Source organism: Aythya ferina, assembly GCF_964211825.1.
Source record: "Aythya ferina genome assembly, chromosome: 20".
NCBI lineage: Eukaryota > Metazoa > Chordata > Aves > Anseriformes > Anatidae > Aythya > Aythya ferina.
Genome location: NC_140318.1, coordinates 7,486,147 through 7,512,184, shown reverse-complemented (window position 1 = coordinate 7,512,184; position 26,038 = coordinate 7,486,147). Strand labels below are relative to the sequence as shown.

The 26,038-nt window shown below is 45.6% G+C and overlaps 1 long non-coding RNA gene across 1 annotated transcript in view; it reads left to right on the top strand.

Moving 5' to 3' along the window:
• Positions 1-25,344, top strand: part of LOC311421905 — a 237,077-nt gene extending 211,733 nt beyond the window's left edge. The window contains exons 5-9 of the long non-coding RNA XR_014685105.1: positions 11,553-11,720; positions 13,438-13,568; positions 16,934-17,443; positions 20,563-20,929; positions 21,379-25,344. This is a non-coding gene — a long non-coding RNA (uncharacterized lncRNA). The remainder of the gene's footprint in view (positions 1-11,552; positions 11,721-13,437; positions 13,569-16,933; positions 17,444-20,562; positions 20,930-21,378) is intronic.
• Positions 25,345-26,038: the final 694 nt, after the last annotated feature.

The following is a 26,038-nucleotide window of genomic DNA, read 5'->3' as shown; positions in this document are numbered from 1 at the left end:
TAAACATAACTTTTTTTTTTTAAATCTTTGGGAATCTTTATGCTTAAGACAAATATAATTTGGTTAACAGAAAACCCTGTTTTCTTTTGAAAAGAGACTTAATTTCGAAAATGCCAAAGTGGGATATTATATTTCTTATTTGCTCTTGTTTTCTGATTAGTTATTTGAGGGAGCCAAAACAAATTTGTGAAAAGCTTTATGCGCTCTGAAATTACTTTTTCAGTGAACAAAAAAAAAAATTGACCTGTAACTTTATACCCAGCTATAGTTATCAAGCTCTGTTCCAGGCTTTTCTTAAGCATCTTTCCCTCTTAAGCTTTTATTAGCAAGGACTGAAAACCTCAACCTCCAGACTAAGTGGACTTTCAGGCCACAGGATGGCTTCACAGTGTCTGTAACATACTGGATCCTACTGGGCGGGCTGCTGATGTGTGGATAATGTCGCACATACAGGCAGAAAGATGCCCCAATCCCATGTCAGGGCCCGTCTTTAATGTACGTAACAGGAGGACCATTAGCACATTAAATGGTAGCACAGATCATCACTGCTGATTTAGACATAAGAATGAAATGATATTGATTCAGGATTATGGCCAGGTAAAGACACAATCATGCTATTTGCTTTGTGCTTGATGTTCTGTAAATGAACTAATTTATAGACAGGATTAGTGTGATCTATAGAATAGAGGATGAGGATAGAAAGCAGTGCCCTGCACTTCATTCATGAACCGAAGACTGGATTAGGATTTAGGGGAGAAAAAAAAAAAAAAAAACAACAAAAAAACACACACACAAAAAAAAAACAAACAGGAATATAGGTAACCTAAGTGAAAGGAAAGACATAAATTGGTCTGAATTCTACTGCAGTCAGAAAAAGAAGAGTTCTCTCAAGAGCTGCTCCAGCTGGGCTTACGCTGCTTTGCACTTCATTCTCATGAGCATAAATACACAACCTCATGCTGCCAAGTTGAGACTGGATAGATGAAGAGAAGGCTCAGGTACAGAGCTATAACCTGCTTCCCTTCTGCTTTCATAAATTAGCCCCAAATGGCCTTAGGGTGCCTGTTTTGCTGATCTGGAACACAACCCATAGCAGCTTTCTCCCAGAGGTGCCCTGCGAGGGTGGAGGGAGTGCATCTGGGCTAGTCACGAATTTTCTCCCCTAAGAAACAAAATTTAGCAATTTGTTTGATATTTACTTGGGGAGCTGATGAGAACATTTTGCAAATGTCTGTGTCTCCGTGGAAAAAGGGAGCTTCATATATATGTATACATAAACACTGGAAAATGATTTGCAGATGCTCTTCCTTTCTCCCACCCTTTTGCAGCCAGTACCCCTTTCTGGCAGGGGGAGTCCATGGTGCGTTGATAGGAGCAGACCTCGACAGCCCCAAAACCAGTGCAGAGACTACTGGGGGCTTAAAAAACAACATGTGCCTCAGGAGATTTATTTTCAGCCCCCTTGTGATGGCAGCCTTGATGACTTCAGGTAAACCGTTCCTCTGCTGCTCTTGCCCTGATCTTGAGAGGTGTAAGGGTGCTAATATAATACCAGTAAGGAAAACAAAGGTGCTGCCTCCCTCTCCTCATCTGAAGCCGGGCAAGGAGTGAGCTGGTGTCCCTATAAGAGGCTTGGAAGCCTTAGTGTTCAGTTAAGTGCTGAACTTTACACCATGAAATAGGCAGGCAAACACAGGGGCCTGCTTGCCTAGTTAACATCCAATGTAAGAAGCAAAATGGGTGCTAGCAAAACTTCACTAGGAAACGTAGAATAACCTAGTTATTAATTAAGAAACGTCAGCAAAGGATGATATCTAGAGGAAAAGGCTCCCTTCGCTCCATCTCACTGCCCGGCATCGTGCAGATCTCAGAAAGGGGAAGCAGTTTTTCCCAGTGTTTTCCAGCTTCATTGCAGCACTTGCCCCAGGCGCAGAGTATCCAGACAATTTGGTCCAATTTGTAATCAAGATGCATCAGACTTCCCCGTAGTCTCTTCAGTCTCCCATGTTCCAGGCTGAGAAAACCTCTAAGTGCAATACTAGAATGAAAATGGCTCCAAGGCACCTAGGTTAGGATGAATGTGCTTTAAAAGCATCTGTTAACTCTGTATCTCTTTCCAGCAGTAAAAATTATTTCATGCACTGTCTGCAATCACCAGTTTTAGGGCTTCAGTACCTTGGTGGGTGGACAGGAGGAAGCCTGGAACATGCAGAAGGGAAGACAGCACATAGCACTACACGTAGCCTAAGACATTTTGCAGTAATCAATTAATCTGAAAGTCTTCTCACACTTCTCCCTAGAGTGATCTCAATGCAATCTTGGCCTTCCAGCTCCAAGTATTTTCAATTGATTTCCTCAATTGATTGTTCCCGGTGTTCCCCCCCACCCCAGACCAACCAACCAACTAAGCAAACCCACCCAAAACAGCTCCAGCCACTTTATAATCTGTTTTTCCTATTGCCGCAATTCCCCCTGTTCTCCCTCGTAACGTAAAAACAAAAACAAATAAATAAATCCCATCTTAATTATACATCAGCACACGAGCAGCACAAAGGAGCCGTTAGTGTAAGCAGCAAAAAACCCTAATTCCAACAAGTTTTCCCAGGGCCCTCCATGGCGTGATGCTGCCTCAACGTTCTGCCTCTCCCCTGTCCTCCCTCCGTCCCCTGCATCCCCTGGCTTGTCCCCAGCACCCAAGGGTGGCGTTGGCTCTCCAGGCCACCCATGGTCCTGCGGATATGGGGTGCTCGGGGTGGAGCGGGCACCGCCGGCTGGAGGCGGTGGGGGCTGAACTGTTGCCATTGGAGATGGCGACAGATGCTTCCTGGTGGAGGCTGCGGCAGCTAATTCAGGGCTTTGTGGTTTGAGACAATCCCAATTATTTCCAATTAGGATATCGCAGTGACAGCTGCTCTGAACAGGGCCCTCTCTCGTGGCGGAGAAACCTACCTCCACTTTCAGCTGGGCCTGGATACCTGCGTTTTGAGGACGGGGCTCCCCGCGTTTGTTTTTAATAACCTCTTTTTCCTCCACCCCTTGCTAAGCAATTCTTCCTCTCTCCCACACAACGCCACCTCTCATGAGAAATTTGGCGGTGGAATCATCCTTATCTCTCCCCTACCGAAACCCATTCGTTTCCTCTTTTCTATATGCAGAGTTTCATTTTCCTGCTGTGCTGTCCAGCTCCTCCGTCACCTCTCCCTGCCCTGTGATGTATGGGCTTTCGCAGGCAGTTTTGGCCTGACCCAGCCAGCCAAAATCAGAGGAAAATCTGGTTTTATATTGCCTGGGGAGCATTCATCACACAAAGTGTCTCATTTAGGGAAATTAAGAATGAAGGAAAGGGAGAACTAGAAATTTATTCTGGTTTAGCATTAACAATATATCTATCTACTGCTGTGTAAAGAGCTGATATTTTCTCTCCACTTTTCTCTTCCCTCTCTCTTGTCCAACCATATCACATAGTCTGGCTTGAAACTGCTGGCTGTGGTAGAGGAGTACATAGGACAGGAAGGAGATGCTGACGAACGACACACGTCGCTCTCCATTTTATTCCATAGCTACTCAACGGAGACAGATCTAATCCTGAAAATACAAACCAGGCAAATCCTTTGGAAGGAGAAAGGGGAGTTTGCGGGTGCTGGGTTTGTTTATGATTTAGCTAAATCCTTGTTTGTTTGGTTACTGAGTCTGTTGAATTACAGCAGGGCTAAGCAAAGCAGAGGCAAAACCTGAAGTGCTCCATGCAGAGCCCTGGAGAACCTCTTCAAGAGGCAGTGGCTCAGCCTGCTGTTTGCACGCTCCCTGAGCAGAGGGATAGGGATCTGTCACCCTCTCCCTCATCTCCCTTTTCTGTCTCCCTGCCCAAGATGCAATAAAAAGTTCGTGGCTTCCTCGAGGAATATTTCTGTGTGACCTGGCAGCTGAGAAGTCACTTTCTCTTTTCAGGGAAGGTTTTGTTTGACTGGTTTGCACCGTGAGCACCACGCAGCTGCAGGGAGGTGTAAGGCATCTGTAGGGCAGATTGGCAGCTGGGATTTCTTCCCCAGCTGGAGGAAACCCCTAATGGAACAGCCCAGGGCCACTCTCAAGAAGCAGCTGTCCTGTAAGTGTGCATGCACCCAGAGGGGACAGCATAGGGACACTACCTGTGCTGAGAAGGTGACAGCAAGGGGAGGCCAGGCCATATTTATACAGGTGTTGTAAACCGTGGTACTGAGCACAGACCTCTGCTGTACCAGCCCAAGTCGTTACCCAGCTTAAAATCTGCTGGCTTCCTATCCACTGGCATCAATAAGACCATTGCCAGCAGATTTTGGCCCATAGTGTTTTTGCCAATCCCTGCCTGAGCATGGTCCTCATCATGCCTGCTATTCTCCCTGGGATCCAAGAGGCAAGATTTTAGCCCACGAGATTTTTCAGTGGGATGTAAAGTACTGAAACAATGCTGTATTTGGATGACAGTGTTGTCTATTTATCTATGTGGAGCACTTAGATACTACAGTAGATAAGTGCCTTGTAAATACAGATAAATAGATTAGATTAGACCTTGACAGTGGTTCATGCAAAAGGCATTTTTATGTGCAAAAATAGTAACATTGTAGAAAAATAGCTATTATTTGGAACCTTGGGCTACAGCTTCCATAATTGATATTGTTGAAGGAAAGAGGAAGCTAATGGAGAAGAGCTGCTGTGACTGCTCTTTTGTCATTGACTAATTCTTCCAGCAACCGAAGCAGCATTACCCAGCTCCCATTTAGGCCCTGATGTGAGTGGCCGCATTTTTCAAGAGAGCACAGCTCGATGAGCCCCGAGTCCTTTAGAAACTCTCCATGCATGTACCGCAAGGCACGGACAAGGGATGGAGAGTGCTTTGGAAAAACACCCTATCTTCTGCATTCGTGCTTCTTTGTAATATGGGCTACTGCATAGCTCAGGGAACAGCCCCCAGATCTGTCACCACCGAGGGTCTGGACTTGGACATGTCCCCAGTGGAGACATCCCAGTACCTGGCAGTTCCTCCAGTGGTGTAGATTCACATCTTTCTTTGCTACATAGCCCTGGTGTACCGCAAGTGAAGGAAGCCCTGCACCCCAGATTCTCCACACGAAAATTAAAGATTAAAACGCAGAAAATAAACATCGAGTGATCTAGGAAAACCTGAAACAAGCAGCAGTTTTGTTTCTCAAACAAATCACAATTAAGTAACAGCACTACTCCCTCAGCACCACTTGCCCCCGTTGCATTAGGTACCAAACCCAAGTGCTTAAAAGCCAGGAGATTAATAATTAAAAACATTATACATCTTTTATTGCCTATAGAAAACATGTAAAGGGTGAAAACCTGGCCCATCTGAAGACAATGTCAAAATTCTCCTTGACTTATAGATTAATTTGGATTTTACCTAAATTGTTTTGACAAATACAGTGAAATGTGTGTCATAAGACACCTCAATAATCTTTACAGTGACCCAAGAGAGATGTGTATTTCTAGAATTTAACAGAAACCAAAGCTTGTCTTAAAATAAATAAATAAATGAATGAATGAATACACATGCAAAAGTAATGTCGATTAGCAAAGGAATAGTGTTATGGAAATTTATTCTTTTCTGTAAAAATGTGCACGTATTTGCCTATCACAAATGCAGTATTACCCCATACTAATGGTACTTGGAATTACTTAAACTAACTAATCATATTTTCTACTTATGAATATTCCTTAAATGAAAATGTTTGTACATCAATTTTAACACAATAAAAATTTCAAATAAAAGAGGAGGGGAAAAAAAAAAAAAAAAAAAGCAAATAAATCACAGGTTAAGCATACAGTTGTTTTGCCAAAATAAAAAGTGCACTTCTTTGTACTCAACTTAAAAATAAATTTTTATTATGTGGGCAGTATAGGGTTTTAGGAGTCCTTAATCATTCATTTCCTTGCTTTTAAGTGTGAGGGTTTTGCAAATGATGTGATAAGTAAGTACATTGTTGTCACTTAGCAACCTTAACTCGTTTCTGAAGTGAGTTGTTTGTTTCTATAATAAATGAGACTCTCAGATACCATGGTGATGAGCATAGGAGACCTTGTATAGGAGACTCTTAGATAGAGTGCTGTCTCCATAAATACTGCATGGCTCGGAGGTAGAAGGCCCTCACAGCAGAGGAGTAGCTCTTCCCTCTGGTCCACAGCATGGAAACACCATCGCTGGGTCTTTTTGCTACCTTCTGAGGAGCACCTGAAGGTTGTCCTGAAGACAAGAGTCGTGATTCTTTCAGGCGGAAGATCTGGGATTTGGGCTTTGGATGTAGCTGGAGGTCACTTCTACAGCATGCAAGATCCTAGATGTCCAAGAATGCCTCGATGAGTGTGCAGCCAGCACTGAGATGTGTTCATCGCTGTCAGCAGACCTCATCGTACAACCTCGTGCTTTGCATTCAGCTCCACACTCTGCAAACAGTTTTCTCCTCTCCAGGCATCCTGCTAGACCTGCACTGGGCCTTCTCTTGGCCCCTAATTACTCCTTTACGCACCTCTTCCAATGTAACACCGCTATAAAGCCGGCTTAACCAGCTGGGGGAAGATTGCTGGCCTCTGGGAAGCCTGCTGTGATAAAGAACCTCCAGAACAGTTCCTGCAGCTGGGAACCGATGCCAGACCTTGAGGGCTGTGTCAGGGGAAAACAGGAAAAAGACAAATAGTATGGCTGGGACAGAGTGAAATCCCCGACATCCTCAGCTTTTGGGATCTCTGTCTGGAGCACCAGGTTTCTGGGAGTGACTTGAAGCAGAAGGGTTAATAACAGAAGTCATAATATATTCTAGACAACTCTTTTGCATCCTAAAACTGCATTTACAGTTTTTTACAAGGCTACAAAAAATCCCTGGACATAGTCTATCCTACTTGATTTTGAGAAAAATCCTCCTGATTTTGCCTGTTTTTCTCTTTCCTCACTCTCGGTTCCTTCCTTTTTGTATTTCCCGATCTTACACGCGATATATTTGTGTTGTTGCTAATGCTCCTTGAGTTTAAATTAATCTTTTAAAGAAAGATGAACCGCATGAACTTTCTTTTGTTTTTAGAAATCACATCCATATTCATAATCCACTAATCATGTTTGATAAATCAGAATCTGTTGTGAAACATACTAACCCTTCATGTTGCTGCAGTTTTTAATCTTGTAGGAAAAGGGATCATCTGTGCAGTGCATTTGAAGGGGCTGGGCTGGGCTGTCTGGGGTGTCTCATTGAGTCAGCTTCCCTGTTTGAACAACACAGCTTGTGCTCCCGAATCTAAGCTGTCATCTAAAAACATAACAAAGTCTTCAGTAAAAAGAGGAATCCTAACAGTGCGGACCAAACACCATCTCTGTGATGCTGGCCTGAGTCTGCAGCTGGTCTGGAAGAGCAGCTCTGGGCTCTGCCTTCATTTAGGTGGCAGAGCCATGCTGCAGCCTCAAACTCATATTCTTGCAGGTCAAAAATGACACGTATTTCACTTGCAATCAAAGAATCCACAGAGGGATGACTGCAGAGATCCGTGGGGTCCATCATAAGCAGTGACTTATTTAACCTGGGTACAAGTTGTGCGTAAGAGTGGGAAGATGACTTTTGCCCCTCCATCATTTGCACAGGAGCATGCACATTTGGTTGTTTTCTATTTACAAACTGGGAATTTTTGGCAACACCTGGATAAGTGTGAGATTACCTCCATAGCCTTTTTTTTTTTTTTTTTTTTTTTTTGCATCAGTGCATTTATCCTGATCTTTGCTGTAGAGAAAGAGGAGTCCAGACCCTCTTGTCTATTCTGCCTGCTACAAGAGCTCAGCATTTTCCCCACTGCCATGGGGCAGCTGGGCTGAGACAAGAAGCTGTGGGGAAGGACAGTGACAAAGTGTAGAACTCAGGATCATGGACCACCTCCCACGGGTGGTGTAAAGGTAGCTGGCACCAGTCCGTGTTGGTGGAGTTGTTCTGCTTTCCACCCAGCCCCGAGGTTTGGGCTCCCATGCTCTCCCAAAGAAATATAGCTGTTATTTGCTGAAGCAGATTCTAAGCCTGCCACGCTTAATAATTCAGTGGTGAACTTTAGAGCTGAGCGCAGGCTGAAAAATAACTTGCTTTAGTAAGTACAAAATCTCCATTTCTGCTGCCTTCGCTTCTCCCTCCGATTCTCACCCCTGGCCCAGGCAGCCCCTGCAATCTAAACCCTCACTATGAGCACACGACGGAGCCAAAAGGAAAAGCTCCAAAAATCCCCCTCTGAAAGGGAGGGAGATTCATTTCCTCTCTGTGGGATGTTCATTGTTTTTTCCTGCTCTCAGCGGCCCAGGGTCTCTGTCGTTTTACAGGATGTTTTATAAGGGAAACGATTCTTGTAGGCACCGATGAGTTCATCCGCAGAGACGCGTGGAGCCTGGAGATTTAAATTTATACCTCCCCGACGCCGCGGTAATTGGGGCTCCCAGGAGAGGAAACCCTGACAAGTGACACAAATAAACTCTGCCAGACCCCTCCGCAGACCTGTAGCAGCAGTAACCTCAGGAGGGTTCCCATGATCGAATTACCCTTAAACAAATGCTTCTGCAGTAACTGAGGAGGCAACTGCTGAAGGTCAGCCAGGTGTTTATAGACCGTGCTTACCAGGTTTATTTCCCAGTCCATGAGTTGCAACACTGGCAAAATGGAGCTGGAAGAAGCTAAAAACCTAATTAAAACTTGTTACTCCAATTGTCTACGAATGCATTTATTTAGGCCTTCCCTACCCCTGTAGCTATTCAGGCATAATTACACAAGTGCTGTTTCCCAGAATATAAATGAATAGGATAAAGTACACACATTTTCTCCCCTGTGAATTGAAATTTGGCAATCTCTGTGGCACTTGGTTGGGGAGCTGATGAAAACATCCTGAAGATGTCTACGTCTCAGTGGAGAAGAGGGAGGTATGCCACTGATAGGCAGGTAGGTATGGATGTATGGATATATGGATATATCAACAGACAGAAATAGAAAAATGAGGTATAGATTTTCTTCCTTTCTCCTAACCCTTTGGAGTCAGAATCTTTTTTTTTTTTTTTTTTTTTTGGAGGGGAAGAAATGTGGTACATGGCTGCAACCAGATCTCGACAGCCGAAGGAACAGTGATCCTGAAATTTGGGAAGACCAGAAATTCAGAAAGAAATTCAGCAATCCTCAGCAGACCCATTTGCAGCCCCCCTCATGATGCCAGCTTCTGTGATGCTGGGGCAGCCCCTCAGCCACTTGCTCCCAGCTCTTTTTTTCTTTTTTCACCTTTTGCCTGATGAGATTTCAAGCTTCTTAGGGAAATGACCTATTGTATAAATATGTTATCTCCATGTAGGAGGGAAAATAATTAATACTGATGTGTCATTTAAACAGCTGGGAGGGAATGCGTTTCAGGTGCTGCACTGCTTCAACTGCTGATTAAAAGACAAAAAGTCCCCACAGCTGACTCACAGGCTGCTGGTGTACCAGTTCTGGGTTGACCATGCACAGAAGACAGACAGCTCCTTCTGGTGAAAATGGTGAGGAAGCCAGAAGTTACGGATGTAATACAAAAATCATGGAATGAAATTCTCAGATAGGATAATGTAGGAAGTTCAAACCTGAAGAGCAAGGGGCTTTTGGGTATCTTTCATTCTGGATTTCCTCCCAGAGGCTGCTGGTTTCGAGCTAAACGGCAACAAAACAGAAGTGTTGGCTTGCACAGAGCTCTGCTGTAAGCCCAGTGCCTGATAGGATCTATAAGCTTGATGGGACCCTGGAAATTCAGAGAGGTTTTTATTAGAAAGAATTAGTCATGGTGTCAAGGGACTCTTTCACTCCTTGCTTGTTTAACTGTACGTAAATTGTTTATCACTTAGTCATTACCAGCTCACATTCCTGGATCTAGCCCTGTTGACAACTCGTCCCTTGGGGTTTTGTTGCAGTGCAGACCTCATCCTGGCCCTGGATCTCCCTGCCATGTCCTTTTCACGTTCTTATTTGTGAGCTGAACTCTTCCATGCAGCTGGAGGAAGAGCTTGGTCAGGGGGAGGCTTTCCCAGGAGCAGGAGACGTCCCGCTGACCACTCAGCCCCAGCGGCTGTTCGCATCCTCCCCTTGAGTGCTGGCTCTGCACACCAGCAGACAGGACAAAGATCTCCTCCAAGCCATCTGTGCCTGGACCCAGTCTCCCAAAGACACCCATCGAGTTTTAGGGCAGTCTGAGCTCCCCCCACAGAGGTACCCATGGTAGCAGCACGTGGGCAGCCCAGCAGCTCGCCAGCTCCAGCGCTTCCCAACGTCCCAAAGTTTTCCTAACGCGCCAATTACTCGGTGCCCCAGGTCATCACCGCGCTGGTGGTAAAATCTGTAGTCACAGAGCTGGACTTTTCTATGTTTCCCTCGGCTCACAATCACCAGAAGATGATTTAATTGCATGAGAAAATGTTCTCTTTAATCTCTTAGAATTAGTCATCTCTTCCTCACTCATCTCTCTGTATTTTTGGTTAGAGAGACTGAAAATCTTAATATATCAGTGACATTTATAACACATGTTAATATTATAAAACGTCAGCGCTCTATTTGCAGAAATGAATACTGATGTGATGGGAGTGTTTTATTATGTCAATGACTTTTATTATAAATATGATAAAACTGTGTCATCTTTTTTTTTTTTTTCCAAATAAAAAATAAAACCACCTAATCATTTATCTCAAGGTTACTGCTCCGCTACCTGTTTAATTTATTCAGTGGTGCTGTTAAAAAAAAACACACCCTGCAATGGATTTTCACGTTGTGTGGTCATTTGATGGATGTTAGCATTTACCTGCATGTTTATTTAGGATTAGTGTGATTATGAGCACAGAAATGGGGCTAACATAGAGGCTTCCTATGGACACAAAGCCAGGAGACGAAACCTAGTTTTGAGTGACTAATTAATTATTGCCAGAGGGTGAAAGGGGGCTTGATATCATGGTGTCCACCTTGCTTTCTCCAGGGTTGCTGGCTCCTGACACTGCCATGCCTTAATCCTGCCGACCCCGTAAGATGATGCTCATGAGATACTGACCCCCTCCTGCTAATGCCCTGCCTGAAGATCTCCTGGCCTTCGTGTTCACTGCCAGGCCCACGGAGATTGAGAGGCTCTGGGAGGTGTCTTGGACAAGCCCATTTTTTGGGCTGTGACACCATCCTGCCACTTAATCTTAATTAATTACTTAATCAAAGCTAGTATTTACTGTTGTGAGTAAGCTCAACTGTTCACAATAGGTAGTTGCACCGCCAGCCCCAATAATCAGGTGGCAGATTCACCAAAATCAAGAGCTCATTGTAAGGATGATGTTATTTTATGGAAAGGATTAGTAATGAATGGGTGTTTGTGTACATTTCTGCTTTGTCTCCTTGACTGTTTAAATTTCCTTACAATTTTTTTTTTTCAAATTGCATACCCCTAAGAATCATATTTACAATAAATGAAATACTAATATATTTAGAACAGAAAAATCGATTTGATCCGTACAAACTATAATGACTGCAAGGGCTGGGGTTTTTCAGAGTACCAGGAAATGCCATGGAAGTCCCTCCAAAGTTGGAAGCAGCCACAGCGAGCTGACACACGAGTGGTCCTGAGCTCACACGGCACCGTGAGGGATCCGTTCCCCTGGGGAGGAAGCGAAGGGAGGAGGACAAAGATTGCAGCGTTAAGATCATGCTGTTGCTATGGTTAGTAGCATGAAAGTCTTGAGATTATTTTTTTTTTATGTATATATGCTTTTTTCTTCCCCCCATTCTGTCTGTGTGCTGGCGTTCCTGCAAAGGGAAGCCCGGGACTGCAGTCCCCGTAAGAAGGCCATCTGTTTTGGTTAGCAACTTGAAGGAGGTCAGGAATGGGCTGTGGAAGCCGACTGTCACAAAACGTCACGCAGCAGATAATAAACCCACAGCGAAATTTAATGTGTGGGTGTTTTTCATGGAAAGCATCTCAAATCTCTAGAGAGACACCCGGTCTGATGCGCTGCTGCTGCTGCTGAGACCTGGCAGAGTCGTCACGCATGGTGCAGGATCTGGCCAGGGGGCTGCGGGGAAGCAATGACAAGCCAAGGAGCTTCCCCTGGTGCCACCAAACCTAATGGCAGCATGGGGCAGGGAAGCTCCCTTGCCTGCTGCCTGAATGCAAAATATCTGCAAGGTGGCTCCGCTCGAGGGCTCGCTAATTTGTGCTGCGGGAAGGAAAAATAATTCTGCTGGTGTCCAGTTCGGAGATTTCCCGGAGGGGAGGACAAGAAGTGACCTCCGTGGGGCAGTGGCAGCGGGACACGGTGTGCTTCATCCCAGCAGTGCCTGTCCCATCCCCTTACCAGGCAGCACGAGGGCTGCTGAGAGGCTGCCTGGGTTATTAGGCTGTCTCAACAGCGTGTTTGTGATGGTTCCCCAAGGACTCCAGTCTGAAGTAGCGGAGTCGCACAGCCAGAGAAGGCTTCTGCCTCCCAGAAGTGAGCTACAACAGCACTTTAGCTGGAGACAGAACAGCTCTTTAAAAAGAAAATGCCGCGACTCCTCTTTTAAATGTTCCACTGGGCTCTCGAGGAGCTTTGCAGCCATCCACAAGGCTCTGAATGTTAAGGATGCAGAAACGAGCCCTGCTAAATCACAGTGGTGCCTGGCTGGTCTCCTACCAGCAGCAAGAGAGCACAAGGTGTGGTGGCAGGCAGTCCTGTGGTGGCAGGCGGGACACAGGAATCAGATGTAGTGAATAAATGAATTTCACACATTTATTCACTACATCTTTATTTTCTTTACTGTTTTCTTTACTTTCTTTCCCTGTTCTCAATCCTTAAGGGTGAAAGCTCACACCTCTTTCTGTTCCCCTCCCCGTACCAGGGGCTATGGGGAAACACAAAGTAAGGAAATCATGGCAGGTTATTTACCCCTTGAGGAAATGCCCCGCTGGAGAAATATAAATCAGATTTTAATCAGGAGAATTCCTAATTAAATCTACAGGAAGCCCTGATCCTCTTCCATGTACTCTGGTCTCGAACAAGCTGCTACTGATTTTATATTGGTGTGAGATAATTGCTCTCACTATAGACTTTCATAGAGGTCTTATTAGTGACATTCAATATACTCCTAATGAGCAAGGTCTATCGAAACACCCTTCTGTATAGCAACCTATTGCACTCAGGGGGTTAGAGATCCATAGGAAAGGAGAGTGGAGATGAAGCTCCTGAAGCACAGGTGGGCTTGTGAGCCTTTGGAGAGCTCTGGCACGGGCTGCTGAGATGTTGCCGCAGCTCTGGCTGCAGATGCACAGCCCTTCCCAACCCCCAGACAAAAAAAAAATAAAAAATGAATTGACGCAAAATGTGGGAGAAAGGAAGAGAATCTGCAAATCATTTTTATTTATCTGAATCTATTGATGTGTCTGTATATCCATATCTAGCTGCCTACCCGCCCGTCAGCGCATTTCTTCGCCATCCTCCCACGGACGCTTGTCTGACTCCTGCCCCTGCAGCTGGTGCGTGCCAGGCATCTCCTGACCTGGGCTGGCTTTTGCCTGCAGTTCTCCTGCAGGTGAGTTTTTAGAGCTTCCACCTTCTCTACTCTCATCCTTCAGGAGCTGGCTGAAGGAAGAAATTCCCTTCTGCATGTGCCGGGGCCGCAGGCACAGCCTGGGTGGTGCCTGGGAGAGCAAAGCTGGCTGCAGGTTGCCCAGGAGGTGCTTTCAGTGAGATCTGGAGGGAGAAGCTGGGTGTGATGGTGCACGTAATGCCAGCAAACCCTGGGGAACCTGAAGCAGGAGAGTGTCTCTGAGCTGGTGTTACTCTGGAGTATAGAAAAGTCCACGGCTGAATGGCTAAAAGGGGAAAGCTCCAGCAAAGGGAGGAGACGGGCTCAAGGGGAAGGGCTGCTGCGTGAGACATCAGTAGGGATGAAACAGTTATAGGGAGAGAAAAGGGAGTTTGGGGATTAAAGGAGCAATTAGAGGGAATGTCTGAGGGGCCTGGCTGCAAAGGCAAAACTGCCTAACTCATGGCTGGTAAACAGAAAAGGGGTGGGTAGGGAATAGGGCACCACAGGGGCTCAGAGAAGTGTTGGCAGTGAGGGCCCGGAAGGAGGAAAAGCTGCACAGAGATGCCAGAGAGAGGCAGAAGCAGTGGCCCGAGGCAGAGAAGAAGGGTGAGAGATGTAGGACCAAAGCTCTGGGGTGCGGGATTGATTTACAGAGCAAGGAACAGCCAGCCAAGGGGAAACACTGGCACGAAGAATTCCCATGAGGGGGGAGCAATGCCATGGGCAGGGACAGCGGCCAGGCCTTGGTGGTCTCTTCCTGTCACTTTGACACTTTGCTCTAATTTCACCTCCAGCCGTTCCTTCTGCAGCCACCTTTCTGAGTTCCTTAAGGATGACTCATTAAAACAACAACAAGGAAAAAAAAAAAAAAGCCAAAGAAAAGCAACAGCCACCTATTTCTGATCTAAAATGAAAGGGCAAGCTGTGTTTTCTATTTGGTCTAGAAAATGCCTTTCAGAGCTCAGCTGGCATTTAATTTGTTTATTCTTCCTCAGGACTCTTGCTCGCCTCTCCCTGCTCCTGTTTTTCACAGTTGCTCCTAAATGGAAGGCAAAGCCAATAATGGCCAGGCTGGAGGTGAGCTTTCAAACCCACAACATTGGAGCAGGTTCAGAAGGAAACAAATGGAGGCTGCTCGGGCATCATTTAGGAAATGGCTGGAGACAGATGGGCATTTGGAGGTGAAACAAGAGCAGGAGAATTGCAGACCTTGGGGCAGCAGGAGGGTTTTGTGCTGCTGCAGGGCAGCTGGCAGTGCTGGCTGGGGCTGGAAGGGGCGCTAGCAGCAGCCCCAGCTGCCCAGGGGAAAGCTGCCTTCCTCCTCATCATCATCATCATAACCTGGGCACCGTGATGGCAGGAGGTGGCAGTTCACGGTGACAGCTTTATGTGCAGATCTGTGCGCTGCGGTGATGAGGCTTAGCTCCTGAAGAGCTCCAAATGGGACTTTTAGAGGCTCTTAAACCAGCTGTGCGGTGTTTTCTGTTTCTCAAGACCAGGTTCAGTCCAATTTCCAGTGTGAGGACCTGCATGTGAGTACGCCTGTGTGTGTGCCAGTACTGGAAGGGCTGCAGTGCGCTAATGATGAGGTTGTTAAGTGGAGACTGCTAGGGCTGAGGTGGCAGCGGAAGGTCGGGGCTGTGTCCTAACACTTATCTCACCACGGGAGGTGCTCAGCTTACTGTATCCCAGGGCAAGTCAGCAGAAAGGCAGGCGTGTGTATTTAGCTACAATTTCCAGGTGCTGAAGAATACAGACAATAAATAAGATGCTGGAGACCTCCATCCTCTTGCATATATACCTGTAGTACGTGACCTTCAGCACTAGAGCAGATCACTTAGAAGTGGCAAATAAATGCAAAATATCTTCCTGCTTCACCTGGCCAAATTTTATTCAAGAAAGGATTTATATGGAGAAACCAAAGGCATGCAGTCGGTGTTTGGCTCCTGGGGGCACTTCGCAAGCCAGCCATCTCTGATATCCCATCTGTCTGCACCCCAGTGTTAATTCTGGGAGTCACCCATCACTTAGCCAAGCTAAGCCATGCTGCAGCTCCAGCCTGTCCCCGCTGGCAGGACGCTCAGCTCTCTGTCTTGTCCTTGTCTTGCCTCTGCCTGCCTCGTGGCACGGATCTCTGCAGAGCGGCCAGGCCGCCAGCAGCTCTTTCTCTTCGGGTTTGCACAGCCTTTTCCTTGGGATCCAGGGGACTTGTTTGTATTAACGTAATTGGCAAACACATTGTTCAAATATTAGCAGTGGCAGCAAAACCATTGTGCGGGAGTAGTCGAGGCAAGCAGCCCCTCCGCTCGCAACAGTTAAAACCTGAATGCTGTTGCCAGGCATGTTAGGCGCTGAACACGATCCAGAAAAGCCGTCCAGCTCTGGAGCTGGCTGAGCAGCTCCAGTCTTAGTCATTATTAATGTGACTGGGGATAAAACTACACAGAAAGCCACTTTCTGCAACCGAAAGCATGTGATGAAGCACTTGGCGTTACGTTCAGCCGCCCCTGGTGCGTGGAGCGAGTGAGCAGGATGACGGGGGCTGTGCTGAGCCTCTTCAAAACCAGAGGAAAGTCATAAAGGAAAATGTCCTAATGGCTTTGCCACTACCCCACAGTTGTGTAAGATGACGTTTTCCAGGCACTTGTTGAACAGGACTTCGTGGGAAAGGTTTATAGTGGTGAGCTGAATTCCACGACCCCACTGAATCAATGGCATTTTATGCCAGGTACAAATTGGGTCAGTATTTTTATGATGATGGCCTCCACTGATATACTGCTTGACTAAAAAAAAATAAAGGATATAAAGTGATCATAAAGCTCAGTTTATGCTTAAACATATGGACATGTGAATAATGCAGTTCCTATATGACAATAAAAAGGATGGGAGGAAGGTCTTTTGAATTCGTTATTGATGAATTTAATGTAGTGGGACAATACCAAATCAATGGCATGATGGAGGGGCTGGGGTTGCCAGGCCCACATCTCTGATTTGGGCCAGTGCTACGGCTGATGAAAGTGAGGATTTTGGTCATTAAATATCCATCTCCCTCCTGAGACTGTGAGAAAGAAAAGTGCCAATAGGATCACAGAGATCTCCAACTCACAGTCATTTACAATGGAGTGCCAGTGAGAGGCAGCTGAGGAAAGCTGATGGATGAGGGTGCTGAGGATTAATAGGAATGTTCTTGCATATCAGTGCCCCCTATAAAAAATCCTGACTACCTCCTCCTTCACCCCACTATCCAACAATACTAGCATTCTTTGGTCTTTCAGGTAAATCCCTATTTCTTAGAAATGTGAGTTAAGGGAGAATCATTTCTGTGTAAGAAAACATGCAGTGTTTTTTTTTTTTTTTTTCTGCAGGTGAAGCTGAAAAACATACCCCAGCATAGCCTGAAGATGTAAAAGAGAGAAGACACATAAACAAGAATTCAGAATGTATTTATAAAAACCTCATGCATTTTTTTCAGCTATTCTCATGCTGTTTGAACATGTAAAGCTGGGCACGCTCTGGCTGCAGTCAGAGTATCTCCTACGATAACTCTGTTGGAGTTGAGATGAGCTACATAAGCAGACAATTTGGCCCATAATTTTTCCTCATGATCGGCAATTTAAAAAATAATCTCTGAAGGCAGTGGGCGTTTGAATGCTGTTGTCTCTGCTCATGCTGTTGCTTTCCCTTACTGCTCCTGAACCCAGCCGGGTGCTGCTCGAAGCCCTGGCACTGTTGCAGCCTAGAGCCTTGTCAAAGCACCCTGACCGCACTTCTGCTTGACTTGGCCGAAACCGGAGTACAACATGAATAAATGCCTGTCCTCTCACTTTTCCAAACCCACAAGGAATAAAATCTACCCAAAGTCACCTCTGCTTCAGGTGTGTAACAGCAGTGCCATGTCCTCCCTTCTACTATGGGGAAACTGATGCTCAAAGGGGACATTGTTTTGGCAAACAAACTAAAAACTGATCTATAAGAGGGTTAGAGATGTGAGCCCCAAACCATATATCCTGCCCATTCAATTAATTTTCTTCTAAACACCAATCTCAGGCTTTAACCAAAAGCCTGTCCTTAAATGAGAAGCAAGCAAACTCTGTGGTTTCAGCAAAGTGTTTCTGTTCAAACCAAAAAGCCTGGAGCTTTTGGTACATTATTGCATTCATTTAAAAACTGTTAAAATTAATGGGAAAGTGTAAGAAAACAAAAATCATTTAGGGAAGCTTTTTCTTTTAATATGTATTAACTCAAAGAGATTGATGTACTGATATTTTTTCTACACAACCGTTTTGTTAATGAAGTATTTTGTTGCTTATTTACCTTTACAAATATCCAAGGACAGCTTCACCGCAGGGTTTATGGTATTCCCCAGCAAGCAGGAAGTTTGTGGTTTTAGGGAAATGCTTTTATTTAACGTTTAAAACAGAATGCAGATCTGATTCACTTGCAGCATTTCGCTCCAGTATGATATTTCAATAGATCAATAGGATTGATAGCATGAAAAGTTAAATATAAACTCAATTTTGTTGCAAAATAGTTGAAGGATAGTGTGAAAATGCTCCAAATTTTGTTTTAAGTCAAGATCCCCCAGATTTGCCAATTCATTTCATGATAATGATATTTTGGGGCACATTATTCTCTCCCACGGGCTTCAGAGTAGGGCTTATACCTGTCTACACTGAAGGAAAATTTGAAACAATTTCTGCAACATCGATATTTTTCAGCTGTATTTTATTTTGTTTTTTTTTTTTGTTTTTTTTTGATTTTGATAGAAACTGAATGCTGCTTTGCAAAGATTTTGGTGGAGAATCCCTAACAATCTCCCACAATTCAATGAACTCAGTTGGATACCTTAAGTGATAAATTCAGAGAATCGCAGCACCACAGAATGGCAGGGGTTGGAAGGGACCCTAAAGGCCACCCAGTCCCAGCCCCGTGCCGTGGCAGGGATGCCACCCACTAGGTGAGCTCACCCAGGGCCTTATCCAGCCTGGCCTTGGACACCTCCAGAAATGGGGCATTCACAGCTTCTCTGGGCATCCTACTTGCACCTCTGCCCAAAGGAAATCTTTGCATTTCGTAGCGTTCTTATTCAGTTTGGGTCTTCCTTGGTTGTGGCCCTGCGTCACCTCCCAGTTGTGCAGTTCCCACAGGTGACTGGTCGAACACAAGTGTCATTTTGGCTGCTCCCCGTTTGTATCTTGGCTGCTTAATTATGTCCTGCGGGTGGTGTCCTGGAGCAGTGCAGGGAGAGGAGAGGAGGGAACCTTCCAAGGAGCATCAGTTCAGGTTGGGTGTCCATCCAGCCTAAGAATGGCGATTGTCACCTCCTTCCCCACCCTCAGACAAAAAGTGAGAGCTGTCACATTTGCTGCCAGCAGCTGCCACTTACCCTTTCAGCCTGTAAGTAGTGATATAACTGTGACAAACGCATACTCACAGGAACAGGAGATGTAAGGATGCAGCTGCAGATCCTGGACCATTACAGATGTTTCCACCAGGCTCCTTCTGTTATCCCTACAACCTTTTTTCTTCGCTCCCAACCAACCGTGACACAGCGGATTCAGCCACGTGGAATTAAACACATCTCACTCCCTCCACCCCCCCTTTTTTTTCCCCCATTAATTGTATTTCATACTGAGTTCTGATGAGCTTTAGGTATCTGTCCTTATATGAGCCAAAGGTAATAAAATAATAACAAGATCCCCAAAGTACTAATAGGGTAATATGTGGTGAGAGGAAGGTACCAAGTGGAAAAAGAAGCAAGGGATGATATAAAGAAAAGGTAGAAAGAAAAAAGAATGATGAGAAGAACAGAGTGATAAGAGCAGGAAAAAAAAAAAAAAAAAAAAAAAAAGAAAGCAATGTAAAGTCAGAAATAGGGAAAAGGCTAAAAGGCAAAAGGGCAGATGGAAGAGAGAAAGAGGAGAAGATGAATGGGTGGGCTGGAGGAAGGCAAAGGAAGGGAAAAGCTGAGTAAGGAGGGATGAAAGAACTCCAGAGTGATCGGTTCTGCAGGTGCATCTCAGCAGGTTGCCTCTGATCGGCTCTCTCAGGGACACAGCATGTTACCTGGACTAATTTATAAAGGAAATGAAAAGGAAATGGACTTGTTATAATGAACACCATTAATTCACCTCTTCAGACTTCACTGTTTGAACAGAGAGTATCAAACTACTCAATTGTCATTTGTCTATTCCATTCTTCTCTGTTGCCTGTTGGAAATGACTGGTGAGCACATACGCCCCCGAATGGCTGCACAGCCACTAATTAGCATATATATTGTTTGTCCTGGTACAAATTTATAGCAAACAGCAATATTTTACACTCCAGTAAAGTTAATAAATGAGGCTTTAGGCTATAAAAATTTCATGTTCTTTTGTGCAAAGGTCAATTATAAATAGTTAAGCACATATTCATCCAAAAGCTTTGGGCTCCAGCACTGGAAGAATAAAATATATTTTGATCAGTCCACTTGCCAGCTGGACCCATGCCTCTCGTGCAGCCTCTGAGACACCTTTCTCCAAATGGCCATTCAGTTGTAGAGTGCTTTTGGCCATGAGATGACTGAGGTCATGCTTTAGCTTACAGGAGGAAGATGCTGTGAAATGTTAGAGGTACGCTAGGATCACGCTGAGCCAGGCTAGTGGAGATTTTAATGGTTCGAGTTGTCCTCTCTGAGAAGCTCTGGGGCTGCAAAATCAGATGCGTACACTCAATGGTGCCGCTGGTGCTGTTAAGGACAAAAAGTCCTTAGGGAGAAGCTAAAACTAAGGAATATGAAAGCCCTTCCTCATTTTCCATATGCAATAAATGTGGGTTTAAAGATATCTTTTATTTGTATTACGGGAACACGTAGGAGCTGCATTGTGCTCGACGCTATAAATATATAGAAGAGAGGTGGCCTGTGTTTTAAAGGGCATCATCTGCATATGAGTGATGGAAGGAGAGGTTCTGCAGTCACATGCGTTATTACTAATATAATTCCTTTATATTACAGCTTCAACAACAAGACTATGCTGTTATATGGGGTCATATGTGAACACAGATAAAGACAGACGTGTCTCCTCAGGACTGAGAGCTTATAAGACAGGGATCAAGGAACTGGATATATCTTCTTTCCATTGCAGGTGGAGAGGAAATGCACTGGCATTTCCTGCAACAGCCTTCTTGAGGCTGGAGCTATTAAATCACAGAAAAATTTTGAGGGATTGTGGTGAAACTGGTCTGTGACAATGTGACAAGGAAATTCAATCAGAGGACATGGAGATTATAGGATAGACTAGACTGAGCAGGGGATGCAAGTAGCTGCTTACTGGAAAGAGACACCGTGAACAAGAGCATCTGAAGACTTGACACCGCAGGAGGTAAGGAATGGAGAAGTCTGGAGCCCAGATCACGAAGGAAGCAGTGTTAAACAAACTGTCACCCAGCATTTGTCATCAGTGTTAACCTGGTAACCAGGCAACTGAGAGATATGTAAGAAGCTCACTGCTTCATCCAGAGTGAAGGGATGTGTTTGGAGGGGATGAGAAAGGGCTTAAGAGCTCTGTGATTCACGGGATCAGCAACCCATCATCAGGGGCTGTCGGGCTGGCAGGCAGGACACACTCACACACATGCTGACTTTATAGGATAGATTAAGGGTGAGGCAGGAAAGCATGGAAATGAAGGGAAGAAATCAGCACAAATGGGAACTGTACCAAAGAGCTGAAGCTTCAATTATTGCTGTCATTAGTTACTTCTCAACAATTCCTGTAGTTGTCCCAACTGCAGTATTTCATGTTGGTTTACTGCCTTCCCTCTACCTCTCCAGGGCTGTGCATCCAGCGTGTCTCTGTGAAGCTTTGTTCTCAGCTACGGGACATATTCAGCCCCACGTATCATCCCTCCACTGCCCAGAGACCACATCAGACACCATCAGCTTCAACAGAGAGAAGGAAAGCCACCAGACACCAAACAGCAGCAGGTGGGGATGGGGGAATAAAGATGTTAAAAAGGACTGTTGACATCCAGAGACCGGCTTGTCTTTGCAAACAGGAGACCTTTTAGTTGGACTGGTTTCATACAGGGAATGGTTTGAAGGTCCTGTACAAGAGAAGAGAAGTTTGGCAGGGAACAGAAAGCTACGTAGAGGTGAGATGAAATCAGGAATGCTTGGCACATGGAGAGACATGGAAGGGTCTGGGGACAGAGGAAGAAGGGGTAGGGTGAAGGGGGAGATGAAAGGGTTGTTAACACTCTGAATGCATCCTGAAAGGAGAATGCAGCACACAAAGCTTGGCTTTACCACTCACCCAGTCGTGTGAACAGAGGGTGTGCAGAGTTCCTCGCTCTCAGCTCTCTGTGCGGAGCAGGAAGGAGGCACTCTGCACACCATGGCCTCCTGTTATGGACTTAATGCTAAAGTTGGCTGAAGCTAAATTATTTTCATTATAACAGCCTGCGAATTCATTTCCCTGCTTTTCAGCCCAATCCATTTTTTCTGCTTGACATTAAGGAAGCTCTGCTGCAGCAGGCAATCCAGTAGAGAGTGATAACAGGATTGGAAAGGAGAGGCAGTCACCCAAGGTCAGCAGAAGCCTTTGGCTGCCAGTGCCAGGGTGGCTCAGCAAAGGTCACCACAAACGGGCAGAGACGTCTGGTTTGCAAAAGGCTGCTCAGCATACACAGCGGGCCTGGCCCGAGTCATGGGGGGGATTCAGGGATGCATCTGGCACCCAGAGAGGTAAGGGATGCTGATGTCTGCACTTGGTCAGGAGGAGACAAAGCTCAGCAAAGAAGACAGTGCAGCTGTGGCTGTCATGTTGGCTTTGCTTCATTTACGGTGCCTGTTAATTACACGAGGCTTGTGTTGGGAACAGCTGGCAAGTTCCCTCCTTTTGTCCCGCTTCTGCATGTGCTGGGTCGGTTGTGTTCTTCTTGGGATTTCAGTGCCAGGACTGGGAGGGATTTGTTAACTGACTCTTTGCCTCAAAGGTGACCCAAGTCAGACCCAGGAGATCCACGGAGCTGGATGCCAGTCAGCTGGTCCTGACCTTTCTTCTTCGTTCCTCTCGTTGTGTGTCCAGGCACCAGTTCTCATTCTGCTTCTGGTTGTGCCACTCCCCAGTTTTAAACTGAGCTGTGAAACAATTTCATCTCAAACCATACAAGCTGACCAAAGGAAAAGAAGAAAAAAAATAATTTCAGATACAGCTGCTACAAACGTAGATCCTCCACATTGTATATGGTTTAGTGGTTTTGCCTTTTAAAGGTTTGGAATTGCTAGAGCCGGGGGGGGAAACAATTCAGAAGTTTAAGACACAGAACTTTTGTTACTCCCTCTAACTCAGGAGAGGTTATATTTGTTAGGCAGTGGTGCATTAGTTACAGGAGGGCTCACTCTCAGAAAATGTCTACACAGCTGTTTTCAGACATAACTCTTGGGATTTAAAAAAATTTAAATAAAGTTTGCTGAAGACTTTGAATACAGCCTGGATCTTATTGTATAAGAGCAAAGGCTTGCATTCCCCCACCTGAGAACAAAATCTAGTCTGGAAGTGCTGTTCTCGAACAAAAATGACAAGCCTTGTGACAGCACATCTCCTTCACAAGGGAAGTTAGCAGAAGTCCTGCCAGTTTGCTATTCTAGCAAAATGAGCGGAAATCTGCCTGAAGAAATCCAGGAAAAATGAGTATAAAAAGAAGTTTGCATTTAAAAGAGGTTTGGATGAACGTGGCTACTGATTGAAAAGAAAACAGCTATAGGGCCGCCCTTTAGTGAGACAAAGCTATGTTCAATGGTTCTTGGTGTCAGCCAAGGTGTCTTGAAACTTGCCAGTGATGCTATGGGTCAAAGCCCTCTCCTGACATTGCAGAAAGCAGCTGGACACCAAAATGCTGAGTGCTGGACACTGCTGTAGCAAGGGCGTGATGAGAGAGGTACCAGCCCTGGCACCCTGGGGCAGGAGGAGATATCAGGAGGGAAGGACAGCGCTGCCAGAGCACCCCCAGCTCTGCTGCTGCCATTTCACCCTGAAGTGGGGCTGCAGGCCCACAGAGGGGGCTGGAAGGAGCCTAAGGAGTGTGAGAGGGGTGCCCTGTGACCCACAACATCTCCTGTAGCTCCGACTATGGCGGTCGGACTGGCTGATACAGGTTAGCTGTCCACTCTCTCACCTGGCTATATTAACCCCTCAGGAGTTCAAAATCTCATATAGATTCAGAAATTTGGAAGCTCAGACTGTTCTCATCGAAGCTTTCAATGTTATTATCTCTGCTACTCAGCGGTAGATTCCAAACACCCTCAGGAATTCACTTTTAATAAATGGTTGTGGGGCAAAGAGGTGGAGAGCATCCAGCACGGCCCCTGTTATTATACTTTCCCCTTGCTCAGTGCAGCTCTTACTCAAATATTGGAGCCATAGGGGGCTGCTGGTGGTGATGGGGAGCTTATTACAGTTCATTTCTCATCCAAATTAAAATCAGCACATTTGGTTCAACTTGCTGTGCTGACTGAGCGCTTTTGCTGGAGCAGAGCAAGACCAGTGGTCCTTGGCAGGGACAAATATGGGAGGTGGACACTGGAGACTCACTACCTGAGAAGACAGAGGATCACTGATTGCAGAATTAAAGCTAGCACAAATTACCCCCTCCTGTTCCCACCAAAGTCAGTAGTCAGCTTGGAAAGCAACAGGACTGCCTTCAGACTGCAAGCTTTTGAGGAGGTGATGTAGCGAGTGCCATCTACGTCTGGAGAAGGCTAAAGCAGAAAAAAAAGAAGAAAAACAAACAAAAAAAACTACTAGTCCTAAGTCAGTTGGCAATAGGCACGGCCACCTGAGTGCCACAGCTCAGCTGGATGGCTGAAATGCTGGTCGAACCACCTCTCTCCTGGCAGCACACCTCCCCTGAGGCCTGGGCTTCTCCCAGGCTCTGCTGGGCCCCCTCAGGTGTGCTGTATGAGAAGCAGTGATCCAGCTGTCTGCCCCAGGCACAGGTCCCTTTCGGTGGACAACAGCAGCAGCTGAAGACAGTTTCCTCACTGCAGCAGGATCCGGCCTCTCCAGGCAATGCAAGGAGAAGGTGGGAGGCAGCCGGGTGGTAAAGCCCTGATCTGAGTCATTGGAGTGACTTGCAGAATTCATTTGACTAAGCAGCTGAAGGCTCTCGGAGAGTTGTTTTCTTCTTGTTGGTTTTTCTCCCAGCTCTGCTATCTGTAACAAAGATTTCCCATGTTTCACCTGCCCAGCCTCTCAAATCATACACGCAATGTGCACGCACACACACAGGCTGATGTTTTCAACATCTTCACCCTTTCTCCCATGAGCATCCTCAGCTGTCAGTCTCCAGGTAAATTTAACTTACCTGTGTCCTTGACCACACCAAGGAGTGAGATGCAAATGGCCCATGTGGCTTATTCCCAAGTCAGAATACGGCCTCAGCCTCTTCCGTGGGAACGAGTCAGTAGTGGCGCTCCTCTTCACTGCTGTTCAGAAATCTGAATTACAGATGTTTCCCTTTGAAATCTCCTTTCACCTGGGAGTAGAGCCGTGGGCTCCAAGGTTTATTTTATATTTTACTATTTTATTCCAATTCTTTTTTTCTTGTCTTCAAAAGGTACTTCTCACAATGCAGGGGGAGGATCTATTTCTTAGTTTAAGAGGGAAAAAAGTAAATGTGGAACAATACTTGACAAAATAAGCCTATAAGGGAAAATCTTCCTGCAGTTTTACTTTTTATTGCAAGTTATTATGTACACCTCCAGCTCTGACATTATTTTGTAATCCAAAATACTGCCACTCAGTTAAAAAATAAATAAATAAATAAATACAAATATGTTATTACCTCTTTGCCTTGCTTAATAATGGACACCTTAGGTACGGTTCTCCATAAGGTCTAAGCAGCTGGTGTCCCTGCTGAATTCTACAGCTGCTCTTGTCCCCTGCTCCACTCACATCTATATGCTGCAGCACCTATTTACTCGGCCAAGAGCCAGAGATCCCAGCTGAGGGGGAATTTTAAGCCTATGAAACTATTTATTGTCATCTATATACAGCCTCTGCCATCAATTTAATTTCCTGTTTTTATTGACCCATTTCACGCTTCTGAAGTCGATTTGCAAAGCCCGTTAGGGACAGGTGTGCTCCCATGTCCTACCTAAATGTCCATGCTAAATGTCCACAATGCTCCCAAAGAGCACAACCAAGAGGCATCGCCTTGGGCCAGGGCTCCAGCTTATGGCATCGGCTGTGGCACACCTTGTCCCCAGAGCCCAGCAGTGGGCAGCCTTGGGGACAGGCAGTGGCAGGGATGAGGGGGAAGGACCAGGACAGACCCAAGAAAAATGAAGGAAAATAAGGTGTGATCTGCCCTGATGGATCAGGATGGAAAAACAGGATGGAAGAACAGGAGACTAAGATGGGGCTAACATAGAGAGTGATGGAGCCAGAAAGTGCAAAGATCTGGGAGAGGAAAAGAAAATCAAAAAAAAA